Below are 5,493 nucleotides of genomic sequence, written 5' to 3'. Positions count from 1 at the left end.
GATCGGATCGGATCCAACCTTAAAAACTGCGGATATTGGATCCGATCCGATCCGATGATTGTAGTGCGAATCGGATCGGAATTTTGGCCATATCCGATCCGATCCGATCCGCAGACACCCCTAAATGAATCTGGAAACTCAAGGATGTTTTCGAACTTCATGGCACAGAAAACATGACTACAGGGAATACCACGTGATTCAAATAGCTTGCACAAGCACGAGAACAGATTCATACTTCTATCGACTTCCACCCGTTGATCTTTGGCTGGGTCTCCGAGAGCAGTCACACTGAACTCTACCTTGTCCAAGGTTGTGCTTAGTACCTTGATATTCAAAGCCCCTGCCCTCTGAATCTCATTACGAATTTCCTTGAAAATGTTTCGAGTAAAATAACATGATGCAGATCTTTCATATACCTTCAACGAGGTAATCATCACTGACTCAGAGCACTGAGACTTAAAGTCAGCTATTAATTCATTGTTTCTATACTCTTTTAAGGCCCTATCCAGGTTATGCATGAAGTCAATGAGGGTGTTCTTGCGATTAACATAAAATCTGATGAGAGAATTTATACCTTCACACTGTGACGTCGTCCTTATGTAACCGAAAAACTTATCCCGCAGGAAACAATGGGACCACATCGCACGAGTTTCGTACGTCTTTTCCATCCAGGTACTCCCAACAAGGTTGTGCTTATCCAAAATGGCTGCCCATCTCCGATCAAAGTCTCTGTGGTCGTTGTTGTCGTATATAAGACCCTTAAAATCGCGTAGGAAATTAGGATTCTTTATATTTTCACATGCATTTTTCTGAAGATGCCATCCGCATAACCGATGGGTCGCATCAGGAAGAACATTCTTGATTGCATCTCGCATGGCAAGGTCTCCTTCAGTTATTACTGCTTTAGAACTTTTCCCACCCATAGCTTCAACAAACGTTTCCAACAACCACTTATACGTCTCTGTGGTTTCGTCGGATAGTAGGTCGAAGCCGAAGATAACAGTCTTCCCATGATGATTGCATCCGGAGAAAATAACCAAAGGTTTGTTGTATTTATTCTTCTTGTACGTTGAATCAAAGGCAACAATATCTCCAAAGCAGTGATAGTCAACAATTGACTGGCCATCTGCCCAAAATTTATGCTCGAGCTTTTTGTCACTAGTGAACGTATACTTCCCAAAGAACAGCGGATCGTTGTTTGACTTGCCAATCAAATAGTTTATTGCCGCATTGGCATCCCCGTTTTTTACTTTTGACCGACGATAACGATCAATATGGTTGTACAAATATTTGTGTGTGAAGCCAGCATGATGATATCCACCCTTCTGGAACGCAATATATCCCATAATATGGCACGTCTTGACACCAAAATTATGAAGATTTTCTACTTGGACTTTATCAGTAATAGTGAGACGACGATTGGCCGGAACCAGATGCGCAAATTGGGGGCCGTCAGATCGTGGTTGTGAGATTCCACAAACCATGATACCTTCCATCTACCGCAGCCGTAGTCAAGCTTTACCCTAAGCCGAGCTGGACACTTGGTTCGCGTTAGTGACCTTACCTCCCTTGATCTATCATCCAAATCAAGATACCTCATATTCTTCCAGCCCTCCTTATTGCAAACAAGTTGCCTGCTAATGATTATAACTTGATTATCCCTAACTACGTCGTCCTTCCTCATTACAAATCCATGCCAACAAGCATAAGCGTTATAAAATTGGCAAGCCTCATCCTCTATCCTAAACTCCAGGTTCCAAATATCGTCCACCATTAAATCTGCTATTCTTTTTACACCACAATCTTGTTCACTCTTGCTAGTAGAATCCAGCGAATCCACATAATCGTCTTCAACATCATCTTCTGCATTTGGTTGATAATCGAAATCATCACCCAAATCATTATCAGAATCATTCTTAACATCATCCTCATTTCTGGACATAATTTTACCCCTGCCAAAATCCAAGCGGGTGACAAAAAATGTGAATAAACAGAACCAATGGTAGCAACTACAGGAAGCTAACCTAAGCTGCATGTAAAATTACCCGAACCAAACCCAACTAAACTAACCCAATTGTTTACGACCCCAGTATAACGTTTTAATTTCAATGCCCCAAACCTAGCCACAGCATAGAACTGGATAATTTTACTTAATTTCCAAATTCCAGAATAGCAACCCAACACCCTAAACAGAGAACCATGGAAAAGGCATAGACTATCATCAAAATTAAACTAATCTGGATTAACACAAAAACTTAATCGGACATACCTTGATGACAACCAAAGGTTGAACTTGAACGGATAAAAAATAAACTCCCAGAGAGAAGTGACCTTACCTAATTCGCCGTACCAAATTAGAAGGCAGCTGAAAAATGGGGATGGTAAACCAGCTTCCACCAACCACAGTTTCGTCACAAGCAGAAGTTCAGCTACAAATTTCTCTACTGGAGCCACATCAGGTTAGCATTCGCCCTCTCCTCAATTGACGTCGATGCCTAGCCGACGGAACCAGAGTACCAGTTCTGGCTCCTGTTACTTGAAGGAGATCATGCTTGCTAAATGGATGCTGGGTTGATTAATCTGTGGTATAACATACAACGAAGGCGAAAAAATGAAACAGGGTTGGGTAGTGGGTACTATGGATGCAATTCATTTTCCTATTTCACAGACATGCATGTTCAATTTCAAGAAGAGATGGAGGGTATTTAAAAAAAATTAGAGATTAGAAATTATAATTGCAAATGTTCCCCAATACATTATACAGTATGTATATACATTAGCTAATGTAGTATGTTTATGTTATAGGTTCATTAAAAGCTTTTACTGTAACCAATGATTCAATTAAATGAAGCTTTGAAAACTTTTTTTGATTAATGGCTGTGATGATGACATCTAAGCAAGGGTAAATTACCCTTAAAATTGGCTTGGGTTTGGAAGAAATCATCGTCTACTTTTCTTATGATTTTAGAATGATACTAATATTAAAAATTTAATAAGTCTAACCTGTTTCAAAAGCTAATTTAAAGAATAAATATTGTCTCATATTTATAAAGATTATTAGGCTTTTAAATTTATATCAAATGAGAATTGATGACTAAAAAATAATTATACAATCTAATTATAATAAATCAGGAGAGAACTCATTTATACTAGATGTAAATTTTGTAGACTTATATTATATCTCTAAAGATGATGAATTTCTCATTGATATAATTGATGAATTCTAACATTCCACTGATGTATAATTTAATCTAACAAACTTTTTGTAATATTATTTAAAATTTATTTGATTTATATAATCATAATCATTTATTTATAATTTTAAAAATAAAATATTAGTGTTAGAAAGGATAGAGAGAGTAATAGAAAAAAAATTTGTGTGTATTCAAGTTGTATGGAATGACATAATATAAAAAGATATTTATAAGTGATAAGAGAATTGAAATAACAAAGACGTAATATCCTATAATAAATATTCAGATATGGTAAATAATTCTAATGAAAACTAATTGATCTTAATATATTCTAACATCCCTCCTTAAACTTAAGAGATAAATTGAGTTTGAAACTTATTTAAAACAATGAAATAAAGAAAAGAACTACATAAATTGATAGAACGAGTGCAGACAGAACTGTCGGAAGGAAGCGTAGACGGAACTGCCACAAAAAAACACAGACGGAACTACCACAAAAGAGTGCAGATTGAACTACTGCAAGAAAGCATGGAACCGCTGCAAAGAAAGCGCAGACGAACTGCCGCAAGAAAAGCACAGACAAAGCTGCCAAAAGGAAGTGCAGACAAAACTACCGCAAGAAAAGTATTAAACCATGCATCCTTCCCATGTTATCCATTTTCTTCTAGAAACAAAATTTGTTATGCTTATCTATTTTTAAGTTTGTTATGTTTATCTTTCTCTAATAGAATTATCTAAAGAATTCAGTTGTTTTAGTTATTTTAAAATCCATAATCAGTTTAGTATAAAACAGTTAGCATTGTTCTTTATATCATATACAATAAAAGTCTTCATCTTTTTTTTTCTTATTCTTTCATAGTTTTATTATGGTATCAGAGTCATGGTATTCTCCTTGAGGAGGACATACATATATGCTATCATCTTTTCGGTGAGAAATCACCATACTTTTTTCTGAGAAAAATAATTTTGTTCTTGTTGCTTACTTGATATCTTTTTCATCTCACCAAATAATTCACTCTTTTCATCTTATCCTTTCGAGTATAATGAACCAAAAATTATCGCTGTTGGAGCTGCAATTCGTCGCCACGCGCCGCTTCCTTTTGGCAGTTCTGTCTGCGCTTCCTTCCATCCGTTTGCACTTTTATTACGCTCTACGCGCCCTCTGAAGATCACTCTTATCGCGCTCTACGCGCCCTCTAAAGATTCCTCTTACCGCGCTCTACACGCTTTCTGAAGATCGCTCTTACCACACTCTATGCGCTCTCTGAAGATCGCTGCTTGCTTTCTCTTCCTCAAGCACAATATATGCTTCTCTGTTTTGGCCGTCGGAAGCCCTAGCTCCGCAGCATGCATCTTCCTCTGCGTCACCATGCCGCACACGTCTTCCTCAACCATTTCATCAGAACTTATCCAAGTTGTGAATTATTAACATCTTCCATCCACCAACTTGCAGGAGCGTATTAAATCATCCTTCCCATTTCATCTTTTTCTTCTAAAAACAAAATTGTTATGCTTATCTTTCTCTTACAGAATTATCTAGAGAATTTGGTTGTTTGAGCTATTTTAAAATTCATAATCAGTCTAGTATAAATAGGTAGTATTGTTCTCTATATCATGCACAATAAAATTTCTTTATCTTTTATTTTCTTATTCTTTCATAGTTTTATTAAAAAGCGTAGACAAAGCTGTTGCAAGGAAGTGCAGACAAAGCTGCCGCAAGAAAGTACAGACAAAAATGCCGCAAAGAAATCGCAGAAAAAACTGCTGAAAGGATGGCGAACTGCTCGAAAACTGCCGAAAAGCGGTAAACTACGAAGAGATGGTAAAATGCTAGAGGATGATGAACTGCCGGAAAGTGACAAAAAATATATGGTTTCTCCATGGAAAAGTAAGTAACGGATGACAATGATGTTTGATTTATTAGACTCGGAAAGACTCAAGACAGAAAGGATAGACTAATCGATAAGGTAAAAAAATATCAAAGGAATGACAAAAGACAAGAAAAAACGACAAAAAGAAAAAGCGTAAAAAATATGGTAATTTCATGAGAAGAAAACAACCTATCCTCCTTAGAAAATACCATAGCTCTTATACCATATTAATAAGGAAAGAAATAACAACAATAGAAAAAAAATTTGTATGTATCCAAGTTGTGTTTGAATACTGAAATAATATAATATAATAAAAAAGTATTTATATATACTAAAAAAATTAAAATAATAAAGACGTTATATCTTATAATAAATATTTAAATATATTAAATAATTTTAATAAAAATTAATTGATTATAATATTTTTT

At 35.9% G+C, this 5,493-nt stretch overlaps 1 protein-coding gene across 1 annotated transcript in view; it reads right to left on the bottom strand.

Annotated features, from left to right (window-relative positions):
* The window catches only part of LOC107617177 (disease resistance protein RLM3-like), a 15,893-nt gene that overhangs the window by 9,403 nt on the left and 997 nt on the right, over positions 1–5,493 (bottom strand). The gene's annotated exons all lie outside the window — the stretch shown is intronic.

This window comes from Arachis ipaensis, chromosome B09, assembly GCF_000816755.2.
Source record: "Arachis ipaensis cultivar K30076 chromosome B09, Araip1.1, whole genome shotgun sequence".
Classification (NCBI taxonomy): Eukaryota; Viridiplantae; Streptophyta; class Magnoliopsida; order Fabales; family Fabaceae; genus Arachis; species Arachis ipaensis.
This window is presented reverse-complemented; position numbering and strand designations above follow the sequence as displayed.